The sequence below is a fragment of the Balaenoptera physalus genome (genome assembly GCF_965194825.1).
Source record: "Balaenoptera physalus genome assembly, chromosome: 18".
Lineage (NCBI taxonomy): Eukaryota > Metazoa > Chordata > Mammalia > Artiodactyla > Balaenopteridae > Balaenoptera > Balaenoptera physalus.
Window position 1 is genome coordinate 67,742,681 of NC_138899.1, and position 18,557 is coordinate 67,761,237.

Sequence of the window (18,557 nt, forward strand, 5' to 3'; positions counted from 1 at the left end):
CATCCTTATCTTGAGGCGTATGAGTTACTTTGTCCCCTGTATGTGGGGTTATAAATGACTTCTAAATGTACTTCCTAAAAGTTTAGCTGGTAAAATAGCAGCAAAATGAAACAAAACACATAAAGCTGGAATTTTATGAATTTGGCCCGACGGCTCATTTTACCGTCTCCTACTGGGTCATCACTCTGGACACTATTTGCATAACGACATCTTCTAGTTCATCAGTCCACTGTCTTTGGGCCTCTTATAACCCCTAGAGAGTTAGCCTCTATTGGCATAACTAGACTACATGCGATTGGCATAACTAGAATATATATGATTACGAGTCCTGAAGACTTTAGGACATGATAGTAGGTTACCTATAGGGTTTTGGGGGTACTCTATACTAACTGAGGTTCCACTAGAGAAATAATCTCATACCAAGGGGCTTACATTTGTTTTAAACGTGTATGAAAATCATGTGACTTAGGCCATTAAAACAGGACACATACTTTGGAGACTTTGTATTTTTCTCCAGTATTGGCGATGAATTGATCTAACCATCATTCCCTGTCTGATTCTACCCGTGACCAGCAGTTTACCTTGTGAGACAGTTGCCAGAGTCTGAGGGATAGCAGTTAGCTGACTAATGAAGAAAGCTGGGAGATGATTTGTGAGCTTACTTAAAAAAAAAATCCCCAAAACTTATTTTGAAATATTTATAGGCTTGTGGGAAATTGCAGAAATAGTAAATGGAGTGTATACTTTACCTATTGTGAGCTTATCAACAAAGATAAATTAATTGAGTATATTCATGTGATAAGGCAAATAGTCCTTTGACTTGAGACATTTTAGTCATCTGTGTGTGGTTTTACAAGACTCCAAAGATCTAAGTCTAAAAGGTCATGCAACTCACATCAATGTTCCCTAAAACACAAGGTCATTCAAGAGATGACTATCACATTTCAGAGCATTTAACTGAATTATCAAACATAAAAATGAAACAAAACCCTACAATTACGGCTCACAACCACAGGAAACCCATTTTGTGCACTGCTCAAGTTGAGTAAGGATTCTTTATTTTCCTTCCCCCAAATAAATTATCTTTATTGAAACTGGAAAATTGTGTTTTCTTTGTTTCTTCATATGGCGAGCATGATAAAAAGCACAGAGCTCCCTGAACTCTTGAATAATACAAAACCGACCTTGGAAATTTTGCCTGCGTATTTTGGTTCACGGGGTGATAAATCTGCCTACAGCATACTTTCACCTCCTTCTCATCCCTTCAGCCTGGACAGTGCTAGGGCATGTCAGTGGATGTGTACAGATGAAGGTATTATCTTATTAACCTCAGCCAAGGTGGACCTCAAATACAAGCCAATAAATTCCTTACATTTCTCACGCTGAGTAGGGGGCAAAGGTGAAGACAAAACCCTGAAAATGCTTATTTTGACCAGACGGCCACACCAAGCACATCTGTGTGTCTTTTAGAAGGCTTTTGTAATTATTGCAGAGGCCTGGTCATCTGCATCCAGAGCGTGATCTAAGTCTCTTCACATTCCTGGCAAACCACATCATTGTACAGATTAGATTTGAGTTATGGAAGATATCTGTGAAATGCAGTAAGGGAGACCCCCTATTTAATAATGACACCTCCCATATTCCTGTCTCTCTACTCTTCCCAGATACATACTAGAGGTGGAACAGACTAAAATCATGTGAGTGAATACGACCATTAATCACCAAATGGGCTACACAGAGACCAAATTTTGTTCTGCACGTGTGTGTTCAGACTCACTCCGTCAACTGTAGATCAAGTGTTTTGATGTTATAGCTTAATGTGCAGTTCATATAAGAAAAAAAAGAGTTCTATGTATTCAATAGTACTCTGAAAATGTTTATCCAAGTTGTCATTAAGAGTGAAGAGTAATGATAATAGTTACCACGTGTAGAACATTTATTGTGTCTGACATATGTGCTTTATGCATGTGTGTGTGTGAGAGAGAGAACGAGAGAGAGGAAGGGTGAGAGAGACAGAGGTGGGAGGTCACAGCACATGTAACAATGCAATAAATAATACGATTTATGTGAAAGATGCAAACAATATATCATATCGCCATTGTATAGTGTGTTGTTACCTACAGCAGAAAGAAAGAGGGGGAATGGAAAAAGGGTTTTAATCCTAAACCGCTCAATTTTACCACTGCAGCTAATAGAACACATTAGGAAAGACATTTCTCTCCTTAAGATTGATTTTTTGCCTATCTGTAGATTTATTTATGTACTTTCTCTCCCTCTCTGTGCTCTATTCATGATCACTGGAAAATTAGTCTATTAATTACAGTCATTGCAATTAAAGTATAAAGTGACTCTGCTGAAATTAAAACACATCTTAAAAGTTTTTATTAATTCTCGTTAACTGCCTAGTTTCTTACATCATGAATAAAAAGAAATGGTGTGGCATTAGCACCTCTGTATCTTTTCAGTGTGGTTGAATGAGAACTGAAAAGAATAATCATTATTGTTATTTCAATTTCTCAATACCTTGTCATAAGTCTCTAAAACTTAAATATTATTTATAATTATTACCATTTGTACAGAATCTTATGTAATATGAACGACTTAAAAATCCTTCAAGCAGTGAGTTGAGTTATAGATAATCACTCAAGATAATTGGCAAGAGTTTCCTTGACCATTTTAATGTGTAGGTAATAAACTAGTGAAAGGAAGAGAAAGATAAATGGATGAAACTGTCAACAGTTAAAGGATACCTGTGCGAAATTCAGAAGAATTGCTTGTTCTTGCAAATTATTATTATTTATGAATAAGATTTTAACTCACCTCTCTTTGGTAAGCTGCTTATTTGTTTGTTTTTATCTAGGAGCTTGGTTTGTCTTAAAAGTTAAGTAAACTGTAGACCTTTGTCTATTAGTTTTGTAAATATCCACGTTACAACTTCAAGCAGATCAGAAAGAAAAAAAACTACTTAATTGTGTAATCAGATCTTAAATACACACCGTGCCTTGTAAGTTCACAATCTTAATAGAGAAAACAGTCAGTGGCTGATCTTACTACCTGGAATGAGAAAATATCAAATAAAGTCATGTAGCCCACACCCACAAAATACCATAAAACAGTCATTCGTCACCACTCCACCAACCACAGGTGACACGGCAGAATGCACGTTCATTCCCCCTGCGGAGAAAAGATAAGTTATATACAAATAGTGTGAGGAAAGCACAAGGGAGGTTTTTAAATTGGCCGCGTGAAATAGTGTGAAATTCTTAAGGGAAGCCAAACTTTACTCTCTGTATCCTTTGTGGTGTTAACGCTTTTAAAGAAAGGGCACAGATCAAGGCACTGCCTACAGAAGAGTCTGTCTTAGTTCATTAAACATTAATATGCTTTTCAAGGTTGGGAATACTTTCAATACAAACAACACAGACAGGATCATGTCTATTTCTTACAAACATAGTTGATGAGGAGGCTTGGCAAGCCGCACAACACACACACCTGCAATGAAGACAAAGGGAAAATAATTTAAGTTTTTCCCCACAGGGAAAAAGTGAACTTTTTTCCTTTGCTGAGTCTGTGGTGTCTAGATTGATGTTTACCATTACTTTGTGTCTCATGAGATGAAAGGAAGAGGTGCCAGTAGTAATTGCTATCTGGAGCCAAATCTTATTTACTCACGTGTACCTGGAACGTTGGTCAAGTAGGCTTTGTAGCTCTAAGATGTTTGCTTAGAATTGAATAAAAAAAAAAAAAAAAAACTTCTACACCGTCTTTTGGCTGAAAATAATACAAAGGAACCTCCCTAAACTATTTCCAATTCAGATCTCTCTTCTGAGTTTTGGACCTTGGTAACTGGCTGCCTACACAACCGCGTGCTGTGGGCACCTCAGGGTAAACTCTCAAACAGAGGCAGTTGAGTCACCACCACTGCCCACCCCCTGGTTTCTCTCTCTGTCACTGCCACTGCCTTAGATGCAGCCAGCATCACCTGCCACTGAACTCTCCCAACAGCAACTTAGCTAGGCTCTTAACCAGAGGCCATCCCCCAAAGCAAATCTCATCATGGCAATCCCTTTGCTGAAAGCCTGTCAATGTTTCAACGCTCTTAGGGTTGCTAACAGTCTTTTTAACATTGGTTAAAAGCGCTGGTTTGTAAAACACTAAACATTTGGTCTCAGTTTGCCTTTTAAACCTCATTTTGGCCTCCTTTCTACCCCAACATCCAGTGTCTTGAATGTCTTAAATGTGGCACTCCCAGTCTTTGCTATACCACTGCCATTGCTGTGAACACTCTTCCCTCCTCCTCACGGGATAACTCCGGCTCCTTTCAGGTCTCAGATTATTTTTATTTTTATTTTTTGGACGCACCACGTGGCTTGTGGGATCTTAGTTCCCTGACCAGGGATCGAACCCAGACCCCCTGCGATGGAAGCGCGGAGGCCTAAACCACTGGACGCCAGGGAATTCAGGTCTCAGTTGAGAAGTCACTCGTGCTGGGGACCACCCTGTCTTCCCCTTCACCCCCGCCCCCTCCACGGCCACCTCAGGCTTGTGTCCCTCGCTGTCTCTGAGCTCTCTAAGGCGAGGAATTAAGCCTCCTTTACTCACTGATGTTTTCCTAACACAGTGTAATCGATGTCTGGCCGTAGGTGCTCAATTAACGTTTGTGGAGGGAATGAACACCGTGTAAAATAGGATCACTGATTTGCCGGAGCAAATGAATAAATATGTCCTTGTGGTGGGTGAGTTAGAAGACAACCATCCTTAGCATCAGGCAGTGGGAGTTACAAAGCCTCAGGAGGGTGAAGTGCTTGTCTTTGCAGTGAAATGACTGTGGAGGGCTGCCCTTTGCATCTGGAGCAGGTCCACAGGGGCAAGGGAAGCCCACCACAGTGAACTCCAAGAGAAGCGTTTTATTTTTACTTTCACTTTTTAAATACTTTGCCTCCAGGCATTTGCAAGCTGGATGTGCTTTAGAATCATCCAAGAAGATTTAAAGATACAGATGCTTGTTCTCACCTCCAATTTAGCGAATCATAATTTCCAATGGGTTCCCCCAGGCACCAGTGTTTTCTCTTTTTTTTCTTTTCTTTTCTTTTCTTTTCTTTCTTTCTTTCTTTCTTTTTCTTTCTTTCTTCCTTCCTTCCTTCCTTCCTTTCCTTCCTTCCTTTCTTTTTTTAAGTTGACTATATTTTTTAGAGTAGTTCTCAGTTCAGAATTGTTTTCAGAGCAAAACTGAGCTGAAGGTACAGAGATCTACCATATACTCCCAGCCCCACCCGTGTATCTCACCAGTGTTTTTGGAAACCTCTACAGGTCTCAGCAAGCTTCAGGTCCCTTTAGCTCGTGTCAGTGTCTTTAGCAAATAATAAGTAATGGTTAGATGCCACACTAATTGTTTTGATTCCAGTATCTTACTTCATCCTTACAGCCACTCTATGAGGTTCGTACTGTATTAGTCCTCTTTTCACAGATAAGGAAACTAAGGATTAGGGAGGTTAAGAGATTTGCCCAAAGTCACACATCAGGGAAATGGTGGGTTAGGACCCATACCTAGATACAGTGTGTGCCCTTAACTAAGCTAACTAACCTTAACTAAGGCAACCATAATACGAAAGGTTGTCACAAGATTTTAATGAACATAATTTTTACCCTGAATTCAATGTACGGAGGTTTATCATATAGAAATGCTAACGTAAGTGTACAAAGGTACATACACAAGTATGTTGTACTGCATTTGTACTAAGGCACAATTGAAAACAAGCCCAAAATCCCTCAGAAGGGGATTGGTTGAATTATAGTTCATTCAGAAAATGAAACACCAGGCTATGAAGTTGATTTTTTTTCTTTCCTTTTTTTAAGGTAGAAAAGCTAGTGAAGACATTGACGGCTGGTTAAAGACAGTTTTGTGATTTTACACCCTCTACTTGGCTTCATCAGCAGCAATGATAGATTAAAAATTAAAGACAGCATGCCATTTCTTTTTGGTAGCTTTGAAGGCTTTCCCTTTATCATTATTATGCTTGATAAGGAAAGGGAGAGCTAAGCTCAAAACAAGATAAGCATCTCTGTGAACTAAGAACGTAACAGAACAACAGGACATCATAGCGGTGAGTGGAGCCCAAAGCGAATGGTTCTGCTGGCCTCTTAAGTCTGCACAAAGGCTGTGAATCAACACTGGAGTCATAGAAACCAAAGGAAAACGGAACTCAAGAGTGAGGGCAAAATAAACATATTTTTCAGCCATTAAAGATGAAGAGGTTTTCTTACCTACAGATGCACACTGAGAAATTGCTAAAAACACAGAAGAAAAGTAAAATCAAATGGAGGCACTGGATGCAAGAAACTTTGCTGAGCAATCAATAAAATATTCTGGAAAATCCAACTATTGATTGCAAGCATAAACAATCATCGTAACTGATCTTCTCAACTTAATGCTGAAACTGAAACTTGAGACAACAGAGAGGAAGTTATAAACAGACGAATTCAGTGGGTGTCTAAACTATTCCACGTCCTTGTCTTTTTCAAGAGAGTAAACTTTGTTAGGCAGATAGTAAAGTATCTTCATTAAAATTATGAGTTGCCACCAAAAGGACAGAAACCAGTAGAAAATAAAAATCACAAAGGATACGGAAAACTTTCTTGGCATAACAAGAAGCTGTGAAGGAGGGAAGAAAATAAAGGAAAAATCCATATGCAGAAACCCCAAATAAAAAGCCCAAATATATTGCCATAACTAGAATAAGGCAAACTGCTTAACTTTTCTTATTTAAAACAGATGGAGTGGATCAAAAAACAAAAAGACAAACAGACATAAAAAAGTAGCTGTAAAAAAAATTTGAGGAAAATATGAAAACTATAAGGTTGTAAGAAGGCTATGTTAAGCCAACAGGAGAAAAAAGCAAGGCAGTGTAGCAACATTAACAAAAGTCCAAATACAATTTAAAGCAAATTCATTAATACAGAGGAATTCTACATAATACAAAACAACCGCCAACCAAGATTATCTGACATTCTTGAATTTGTATTGAAATATATAAAGCAAAAATTGACGATTATAGGAAAATATTGATTAATCTACGATTATAGTGGGTTTTTTAAATCTTACAATGCTCAGAAAATGATAGATGAGGCAAAATAATTTAGTAGGAATATTAAAAAAAATCTCAACATAACCTTTGTTTAATGCATGTATGTATCCCTGCCCCCCAAAACAAAGGATTGGTATCCAAAATAAATTAAAACTTTTATAAATCTACAACAAAAATTTTAACAGCAAATGGAAAAATTGAAAAATTATATAAACATTCAAATCTCAGGAGAGAAAACTTTCACTGTTATATGTAAATAATCTTAAAATGAGATATTATTTAATATTCATAACATTAGCAAAACCCAAATAGTTCAACAATATGTGGAAACAGACATTCTCAGATGCTGCTGGTAGGAAGGCAATTGATTCAATCCCTTTGGAGAGATTTGGCAATATCTGGTAGAATTGAACTTGCACGTCCAGCGTGACCCATCAATTCTATCTTTAGGTATACACCCTAGAAAAGTTCCGTACATGTATATTCAGGAATATTTACAAATATGTTTAGTGCAACTTTATGTATACGTATAAAACCCAATGTCAGTAGGGCAGTAGGGGAATGGATAATTAACGCTCATCTAAATTCATCAAAATAACCAGATCTTGAAAACATGATGCTGATTTAAAAAAAAAAAAAGCAAGTTGAAATAGATATTTATCCAATTTACGATCATTGCTACTTTGGAGGACCATGGTAGTTGAATGGTACTAGAAGGAAACTTATGTTTTATGTCTAGTGTTTGATTCCTTTAAAGGACCTGAGGCAACTATGAAAAATGGAACAATGGTTAATTTTAGATAGAGCACACATTATGTATTATTTTTGTACATTTCTGTAAAGAAAAAACGTTTTACATGGTATAGAATGGTATGCATAAAATAATTCATGTTGTTCATACACATATTATTGATGCACAGAAAAATAAGAAAGAATATATATCAAACTGCTAACTGGTTATTTCTTAGAGATGGGATTATGAGGAAATTTTACCTTCTTTGTTGCACATTTCTTCCACACACTAATTTGCTATATATTTTACTTTTTTTCCCCAAGTAGCATCTATTACGTTTGTAAATAGGAAGAAAAAAAATTAGATTAACTTCCTTCTATAAATAACATCTTGTAAAAAATTAGTTTTAACTAATTTGACTGAGCCTTTCCCTACTTTTCTTTCAAAAAATATGTAAACACACATTCTTAAGAAAGACCTCATATTTAGTCTCTAAAAAGCACTTTCAAAATTCTTGTTGAAAAAGAAAAGGTCAAATATGTTTGAGTATATATCAGTTTAAAGGCATGTTTTGACATTTCTTTTCCTTGCCAACTATAATTTTCTCAGAAAGAATAAAGAAAAGTCAGGACATGTCTAAAATGCTTATAACTTAAGGACTGAATCTTCCCAAGATTTCAGCTGAGAATACATGGTGAGCCTTTCTCCAAAAAAGATACTGTAATCAGAGATTCTACTGTCAATCTAGTTTCACTCCAAAACTCTGATTTTGTCTTTTTCAGGGTCGATACAAGTTTAAAATAAAATTTAAATGTTAAGGTCATCAGAGTTTTCCACCATCCAGTAGCATTTGAAGAAGGCTTCCCGAATATTCTTTATTCAACAAATATTTCTGAGAACCCATCTCTAGGAGAGTGTTTTTAAAACTCTTTTAATTTTTGTTTCTATCCTATATGATATCACATCATATAAACAAGGGAGAGGAAGGAAAACTGGTTATAACTCTCTAACTGATTTCTCAACTCAATGGATTCAATTTACAATTTCCTAAACAGCATTCTTTGTAGTATCTAAAACTGAATGTAATGATAAATACTAGGCAAATAAGAGATATCTTGCATATGTGAAAAAGATATTTACTATCTCATGAGTGGGATAGAAAAAGATCTGAAAACAACTTAAAAGCTCATCAATAGGGAATTTTAAAAATATGTTACAGCCACACTGTGGAATACTATGTAGCCATTAAAAAGAATCAGTAGGTTATGACACAAAAACCTTTTTGTGTCATATATTGTTATGTAAAATAACTATAACATAAAATAATATGCATAAAATGATCAAGTAGAATAACAAACATTAATTGAGTATTTTCAGTGTGCCTGAATTGTTCTAAGTGCTCATAACCCTTTGAGGTAGGTATTATTATCATCTCCACTATACAGATAAGGAAACTGAAGTCCAGGAGTTCCAGATCAATAGCCAATAAGTGGAAAGGAAGTCAGACTGCCTCCCTCTACAATATGTGCTCATTGCCTCTTCACTATAACAATAATTACTTCTAATCAAAGTAAAAGAAAATGTGTGCATGTAATTGTGTGTACAGAAAAGCCACACGTTGTACTTAAGTGACCTCAAGGGAGAGGTGTGGGTTTGAAGAGGGAGATAAGATAAGACTACTTATCTATTTAGTTTATGTACTTCTCTATGGTGCTCATGTAATAATTTTGTAATAAAAGTATTAATACTAAGCAAGAATTAATCTGCATAACACACCTCCATTAAACATAACCTCAAAATATTAGATTTAAGAAAAATATTTATTACAGAGTGGGAAGTCTCTTCTCTCTTGTTAAAATCTTTAAAGCATTTTTTTACTCTTAACAGATTCTGGCATCTTTACCAACTTGCTGCAGTATTTCTCAGTGGTGTGCATGAGTATGCTCTCTAGGGAACTGAGAAGTTATTGCACTTTCCAAAAAATCATTATCTAAGGCTCTGCAAGGTCCTGCAAAGTTTGCGTCTTTCCATTCTCACATATAACCTCCTGCCAGTTGACGGCTGTCAAGCAAGTCCTGCTACTCATACCTCTCACATCGCGCTTTTCACGCTGTATTCACACGACTCATTCACTCACTCATCTCCCTCATTAGACAGAGACCTCCCCAAAGGCGGAAATCAAGTACCATTGTTCATCCATAAACTCCAACGAGAAGCGTGGAGCCTGACATACGAGGTCATAAAATAATGTGTGGAGACGTAAGCCAAGACTGATACCGCTTCCAGTCTCTAATCCAAAGTAACCATCATTATGGCTCTAAAGCTCATCTTGTGAAAACACACCAATTAACATTAAAGTTAGTGCAAGAGTAATATTATGATGTAATAGCCGCTTTTACTGAGTGCCTGCCTCTGCAGGTCACATCAGAATCTCTAGAATCTTTGTTATATTACCTATAGTGCTCCCAACAGCCTTATAAGGTCATTATTTTTATCTGCTGCATACAAACAAAATGAAATGGAAACTTAGAGAGATTAAATAATTATCTCAAGGTCACATAGCTCATATATAGTGGAAGCAGGATTCAAATGTAAGTTTCCAAGACTGCAAAATCTGTGCTTTTTTCATTATGTAGTACTTTCTCTGCAAATGATTAAAAAGTGGAAAAGTGAGCATTTTTAGAATATTTTTCTTTATGGAAGTGTAATGAGAGTCTGTAAAGACAGAGACACAATATTCCATGTAAGAGAAAAATTAGAATATGTTATAGATCAGTATTTCTCAGGTGTGAAGGTAAATTTCTTCATTAAAAAAACAAGAGCACACCATTACAGGAACAGGCAAAGAAAATTAAGATACCACCTTATTCTTAAATTCTCCATTCATTTAAAATTGTTACTGCTCCCCAAATCACCAATCAGAAGGCATGCATGTACATTTTTATTCCTGCAGACTAAAGTGAATTTCATGAAATTTCAGAGTCCGCAGAGACTTCGACATCAGGGTGATTTATGTGGGAATCCCAACAGCTGAACGAAGAAAGATTACGGCCAACATGGTGTCAAACACAACCTGTGTGAGGTCTCAGGAATAAAAGCATGTGGTTGACACTTGAAAAATAAATAACCTTGACCACAGACTGTTCAATAACCGACACTTGAAACAAGCCTGCAGGCGGCAAAGGAAGGGACTCCAGAATAAATAGCCAAAGCTGTTCCACTTCAAGCTGAGGGGACGTGCTCCTTTTTTGTAACAATCCTCCTTCCCTGTTCTTCCTTGTGAGTATTACTCAGTAGCAGTGGCCGACGCTGCTCCACTGCTTCTTAGCTAGAACCTGAAAAGTGGTCCCAGGAGTCTTCCATCCTCTTGCAGCGTGATGGGGAAAAAACACAGGAAACTGTCCTACGAGCCATGAGTGCAAGTCCCCTTTCAGTCACTTCTGAAATGCCTGACACTGGGGAAGTCAACCTCTTTGGTTCTTGGATTTCTTTTTTTTTAAATTTTTATTGGAGCATGGTTGCTTTACCACGTTGTGTTAGCCTCTGCTGCGCAACAAAATGAATCGGCCATACACATGGAGATATCCCCTCTCTTTGGGACTTCCCTCCTATTAATGCACCCCAATGTTCATAGCAGCACTATTTACAATAGTCAGGACATGGAAGCAACCTGAATGTCCATCGACAGAGGAATGGTTCTTGGATTCCTGGTCTGCAAACGGAGGAACCCCAGTTCAGCTGTGCGAAGTCAGATCACTAAGCTTTTGGGTCTGTGGACCTTCTTTCTGGTCTTCTCGGATTGGTGGTTGTCTTGTGGGTAATGATACTAGCTTGCAGCTATTTCTCTCATTCAACATTAATGCAACCTGTTTATGCTGTCTTTATTTTTTATTGAAAAGAAAACAGTTGCTTCCTCTCAAGGAAAAATAAGTGTTAAAAAACCATTCTTTCTCATAAATGGTTTGCACACTAAGGAGAAACCATAAACCCAGATGATAAAATTGTAGGCATTATGATTTTCATGTGACTTCTCATATTCAGATAAAATTTACTCAGTAATATACACGGGTCCTAAGAGAACATCGTGTTTAATCCTTTAGATTTGTGTTTTGTTTTCATTTATAGAGGATGAAATCTGTCTAATATTTTTAAAAAGTGAAATTAAAAACAATAGAGCCATATAACCTCCTGGGATAAAAGGAGCAGCCCTGAGTTAGGGTTGAGCTGTGTGAACTAAGTGGTTAAAGGTAGCTCAGGGGCTTCCCTGGTGGCCCAGTGGTTAAGAATCCGCCTGCCAATGCAGGGGACACGGGTTCGAGCCCTGGTCCGGGAAGATCCCACATGCTGCGGAGCAACTAAGCCCGTGCGCCACAACTACTGAGCCTGTGCTCTAGAGCCCGCGAGCCACAACGACTGAAGCCTGCACGCCTAGAGCCTGTGCTCCACAACAAGAGAAGCCACCAAAATGAGAAGCCCGCACACCTCAACGAAGAGTAGCCCCCGCTCGCTGCAACTGGAGAAAGCCCGCGTGCAGCAACGAAGACCCAACACAGCCAAAAATAAAAAAAGAAGAAAAAAGAAAGAATACAAGAGGAAAACCAGGTTAGAGCAAGGACTACTGTGGTTCTCTATTTTTTTCTTTGATTTGCTTTGATTTCTTTCAGAAGCTAAGGCACTAGGGCCATGGTTACTTGTATGCCTATATTACTTACACTGTTTCAAAAGAAAAAGAAGGAAAGAAATGAATTCCATACATAACTTAATTATTGGGTCTCCCATAATTATAACACAGGGTTTAATGGAGTTTCCCTATTCACCGAAATGTCAAGGGATATCATGTTTTGAACAAGGTAATGAAGTTGTCCTCAGGGAATTAATCAAATATCTCCTGCTAACAGTTTATTTGTCCTCTCAGTATCCTGAAGTAGGTTCAGTACATAGTGCTATTAAGATGTACTGACATTTTAAAAAACTTCAAAATATGTATTCTGGACCAATGTCAGTTAAGACATGCAAGCTAGATTCATGGGGAGATAACAATCCCCTGGAAAGTGGGTATAAATCTCTGTACTTCTTTCAACTCTGTTGTGTACTGTAGATAGTATTTTACCAGTTTACTGAGCTGGAGACCACGCACCACAGATTCACAAGTGTAAAAGCAGCATCTATACTATTTATAATTTTATTTTGTACTTAGAGGATCACCTTGCAGCACTGAGATTGTGAAGGGCCCTATGGCTTTGGCTTTTTAAAGCTTTCCCTGGCAGTGAGTGTGGTCCTGAAAATCATCCCTTTGAAGAAGTGTGATTCTTGAACAACAACAAAAAAAGAAGAATGAGCTTCTTGTTGGCATTTTGACCAGAATTTCAGCTTTGTGGCATCCTTCCTGAGACAGTGAAACAGATTGTTTGTGAAACACCCTCAGGGAAATTGAAGCTGAGATACATTTCAGCCCTATGAAGTGTAAAGAGAAAGCTATTTTTCTCTCACAATGTCAATATTCTGACTTTCCTGACTCTTTTATTGTTAAGTACTGACGAATAAAGCTCTGCCAACCATTTAATTTCTTTTCCCAGGACCATGCTTAACTCAGTGACTGCTGCCCTGTACTGCGATTTGGCTCACCGGGACAGTGCAGTTGTCCTTACAGTGACGGGACTGTCACAGCCCGAGGGGACATGTGACAATGCACATCAATTTCTGGGCTGCCAAATGCCATGACTCAGTCTTTTTGGTTCTTTGTGTGGCTTTCCCAGAACCTCAGGTCCCACTGGATGCCCCTTTGAAAGCACCATTGCACGTGGAGCCTGGTTTGATCAGCTGTCATTTCTGTATCTGTTTGCCTACTTCCTTGCTGGAATCCTCTATGGATTGGGCCTGTCTTGTTCATCACGGTGTCCTTGGTGCCTTGGGGGATGCCCACTACTCAGAAGGGGGGCTACTAAGTGCTATGCAAGGCTGATGTATACACATATGGAGTGAGGGCAGGACAAGTCCTCCGTCTCTCTTCCCCTGGCGCAGCGTCTGGTGCATTAGAGATGCTCAGCAAACATTTTAAATAAATAAATGTCTGAATATATATTATTTCAGCTGTCTGTTTCACTACGGCAGAATGAAGACCTGTGTCTTAGAGCAAGGATGCAGCGATGCTTTATGTCTCTAGAAGTGTGAAGGGAAAGTTTTATCCATAATTTTAAGTGCTTCAAATTGTTACAGATGCCCTAAAGAAAAGAGGTGGTTTTAGTTTTAGCTACATTTTATAATCCTAATATAGATTATTATTGTGATTATTTGTAGCATGATGTAGTCCACTGCTTTTATCAAATGATATTACCCGTATACTTTACAGGGTAATCTTGTATCTCTTGAGGTCAGTAGCAAGTTTCTTGACATCTATTAAAGGAAGATTTAAGGCCAATGACAAAAGAAAAGGTATGTATATGACTTCTAAACTAGGAATAAAGGGAGAGAGAAAGAGATTCAAATGTCTGCTTCAGTAAGGCAGAACGAAGACCTGCTTCTTAGGGAGATCATAAAGCCTATCAGCCTCCCGTGAAAGGTAACATCTACCTGTGCAGAGCAAGTAAGATATACAGAGAACAGGGAGGCCCATTCAAGATCTCTAATTCGAGAAGAACTATTTCCGGTTGGTGACAAGTTTCTTAGGGAAGCAAACTAACAAGTTTCACATCTCTACAGTGACCAACTGACCTACCAACAGTGTCAGGAAATAGTACATATATTCCAAAATGTTTTTCTTAATTTTTCATTCTAATACAATAAAAGGAGAGGCTGTTGTCTATTTAGTAATTGATTTTTATGAAGTATATGTTCTCAACAACAGACCATAAGTACATAGCGCATTGTCTGGACTTACTAAATAAATACACAGACCTCTGTGATTTCACTGTAGTATTTCACAGACTTTGGCCTCTCTTTACATCATGGAGCATGCAGGTCAAGACTGTAAGTGTTCTGCTTTCAGCCAAGTTGCAGTGTTGGTTTATCGGCATTTTCTCTGTGCTTTATGATTTCAACAAAAGAATACACTAGACCTCTGTTGCTGGTGAATAATTTGGAATTTCCGATGCTATTGCTAACATTTACTAAGAGATCTTTTCTAATTATTCAATCTCTTATGAATTTTATTGTTTTTGATTATAATATCTCTTTTAATAATATTAAGCTTACAAGCTCTGAAGTCTAGTATCTGAGAAGTTGCTTCTCAGACTTATGTGATTTTTAGCACTAACATGGAATTCACCAGTGACTGAGATCTTGAGGTTCCTATAGCATGTGTAGTGATCTGCTTCCAGGGTTTGAGTGATAATAAATCAGCAATATTTATCCTTTGATGTCTACAAGATGGTATTATATGGCCAGCGTTCACTCTCCTGTGTGGAAAAGATGGGAATCAGGCAGATAGTGTTACCACGAAAAAGACAAAACAAACACAAGACAGCATTTACCCATAAGGACTTGACAAGACAGCCCAAACCCAGCCCTTCAGAAGGGAAACCCTTCCACTGGACAACCTGCTAAATGATGTGGAAAAGCAATGCTTTTCCTTGTGCAAGTGAACTACCAGACTCCATCACATGTTTTCTTAATGATCCTGGAGGAGTTATAATTGGTTAAAAGGTGAACCAAAATAATTCATGTGTAAGTTAGCCTTATGTCTATAACTGCTAACATTTTAAGTATTCTAGGGTCCTCAAGTCTGCATGCACAGAAAAGGATACAGTTTGTTTCATTTCTATTAGCATGCCTCATGCTATTTTTGAGTATTACAGTGTAGAATATACAGTGTAGAATACCTATTACATATACATGCTGCCAGTACAGTATGAGGTGGGCAGCATAGCGGTTGGTGCCATGGACTCTGTGGTCAGCCTGGCTGAATGCTTCTCAACTGTTTGACCTTGAGCAGGTTACCTAACCGCTCAAAGACAATAAAACTGAGGCATAACACAACAATGCTCATAGTCTGTGTGTCTGTGTGTTAAATGAAATCATTCAACTAAGAGGCTTAGCACACCTGTTATTGTTATCATATATAATAGTTATAGTTACAATAACTATATATTATACTTATTATTACATGACATATATGATATCTATGGAGCCCTGAAAAATAGAGACATGAGTAAGTTTAATACTGCAAACAGTATGATCCTATTCAATATTGTAACCTTAATATCTTAGAACTACCCTAGCAGACAACATATCTGCAAGTTTACATTCCATGAATTTGAGAGCTTATTTCTGGGTGCACTGTCCCTATGTCCTGGCACAGTCCCCTGTGCTCACTTTCTGGTGAGTCATAAGGTCATTCTTCAATGTAAGTTACACAAAACGGTAAGCTGTTCTCATAAAGAACTCTGGAGCCTTTGCCTTTTCTGGTAATAGCGGTGAATGTTTTCATGCGACTGGCAGCAGAGATTCAAGTGGCTGCTTGCCAAGCTCGTGTGTGTGCAGAGGAACAAAGCTCTGAATGCCTTTCCTGCTGTGGGCGGTATACTGTATCAACAGTTTCAAAGAGATCAGTTCACAACAGCATAGCAGCAAGTTCCTTTAGAGCCGGTGACCATAACAGGTTGAGTCAAATGTACCCCATTGCTAATGAACCCACTCCAGCGGCCTCGGACCCTTGCTTACTTGCCTTTGTTTTAATTTGTGTCCCTGTACCCCAGCCCCACGTGGAGCTGTTCCCTATTAACAGCTGGCCTGCTGGGCTCTGAGTTAAGCCAGGTCCAGAATTAAGAAGAGAGGACAGGGGGTTGGGACCCTGTGGGTCCTCCCAAGGCCAAGCCTGGGAAGTCTCCCTTCTCTCTCCCCTCCGATTCATATTTAGTGAATGACTCACTCATTCACATTCACCAATGCTCTTTTTCTTCCTACCCTCTCCCCTTCGCGAGTTTGTTAAAAATGAATTAATCCTGTAATTTCGCAAGCCCTCTCCTGAAACCATTACAATTAAAAAAAAAAATGATGTGAAGTGACTCTATACCATAAAATGGTTTATGTTTAACCCAATGGAAGTACAGAATGAGGGAACTAAACCACACTATTTTAGTTGTAAGTTATTTTAAAAACCCGTTTGTTTTAAAGGCCTAAAGGTGCACTTGTTATCTGACAACTCCAATAATATACTTCATTTTGTATACTTCCACAATTTTCTTGTAATATAACCAGTGACACTTAATTACTATTTGCAACTAACAGCCAAAACAACCTGCACGTTAACATTTAGTAGAAATATAGTCTAATAACCTTTCATTATTGAACTCGGCATATTTGAACAGAATTTCTCATCTTCTCTCAGCTTCCTTTCCCCAGACTGGTTCTCTCTCTTAACTTCCTGTTAATGAATGGTTCCTCCATTCCTTGAACCTGTCAAGCACACACGTTTTTAGATACATATTTTTAAACTTCCCTCCTTACATGAGGTCCAAGTCTCAGGAGGTTTTATTCTCAGCAGCAGGTTGTTTCCTTTCCAGTCCCAACGTCCTCACCCTACAGGCCCACTTCCCTCTTTGGTTCCTATTCTGTTCACTTACGCTGCTATCGAATTAATAACTTCCAAACGTCGCTCTGATTATGGCAACTCTTTTGTCCAGAAACTTCTGGGTGCTCCCTACGAAGTAAACTCAGAACTTCTTATCTCATTCAACGGCATCCACAATGTGTTTCCAACCCATTTTTCCAGACTGAACTGCCAGTGACTCCCACCCTTTCTTTAGTTGAGCTAGTTTTTAAAGTGCTCTCATATAGATGCTATTTGGTCCTCATGAAGATTCTGTAAAATAAGAAATTCAGGTGATGATATACTCAAATGAGGAAAACAGGTACAAGTAGACAAGTGGATTGGTGAAGATTCCTTGACTAGAAAGCAGCAAAAATGCATCCACAGCCCAGATCTCCTAACACCTAATCCTGGAAGCTGGGCAATGAGCCTTTCTCAGAAAAGGCAACGTGGCCAAATTGGATTGCCCTCTGCCCCCATGTCTTTCTCTCCCTCCTGCTTTCACGCATGCGATCTTGGAATACTTTGCCTTATTCTCCATTCACCTAAATCCTTTCCATCTGTTAAAGCCTTTATCTGTCCCTCCTCTTGACTCACAGAGTGATCATACAGTTGCTTTTAATCACACTCTGCCTTCTTCTGTCTGCTTTGTGGTGTTTCAAATTATTACTGAAATAAATTATTCTCCTTTAACCTTTTACGCACTTAGTTGTTTTTTTTTTTTCCCAAATAGATTTTAAGCTTTCTGAGATCCTGGCCCATGTCTTAAACGTCTTTATAATCCCCACCTGTTACACTTAGTAAGTGCACAATAAATATTTGCTCTGTGTGTGGTATGTGAGATTACATTTTTTTTAAATGCAAGACATTTCATATGTTTTCCTTTATCTTATTTTTGTTTTCAAAGGGTGTAATATCTACATCATTCAACTAGTATTCTTCCCATGTGGAAAAATGGATATAATCTATATTATTCAGCAAATTCTTGCAATGCCTCCCCACAGACCAGAAACTCATTAAACATCCATTAGCTTTCCCTGAATCCTTAGCATTATCAACTACATTAAGTAGTCTGTTAAGGGCTTCAATGCATTAATATTCTGAGCAGTCAGAAACTCATTTTTCCATTTCTTGATTTTTTAATATTGTTCTAACCCAAGCATACCAAATGCAGAATGTAACTTTGTTTTGTCAAGTTGTTAGTTTAACTGAG

General features: G+C 38.1%; 1 protein-coding gene across 3 annotated transcripts in view; it reads right to left on the reverse strand.

Annotated features, from left to right (window-relative positions):
• The window catches only part of FREM2 (FRAS1 related extracellular matrix 2), a gene marked incomplete at its 5' end in the record, with an annotated part of 143,098 nt that overhangs the window by 41,366 nt on the left and 83,175 nt on the right, over window positions 1–18,557 (reverse strand). The window lies entirely within an intron of this gene.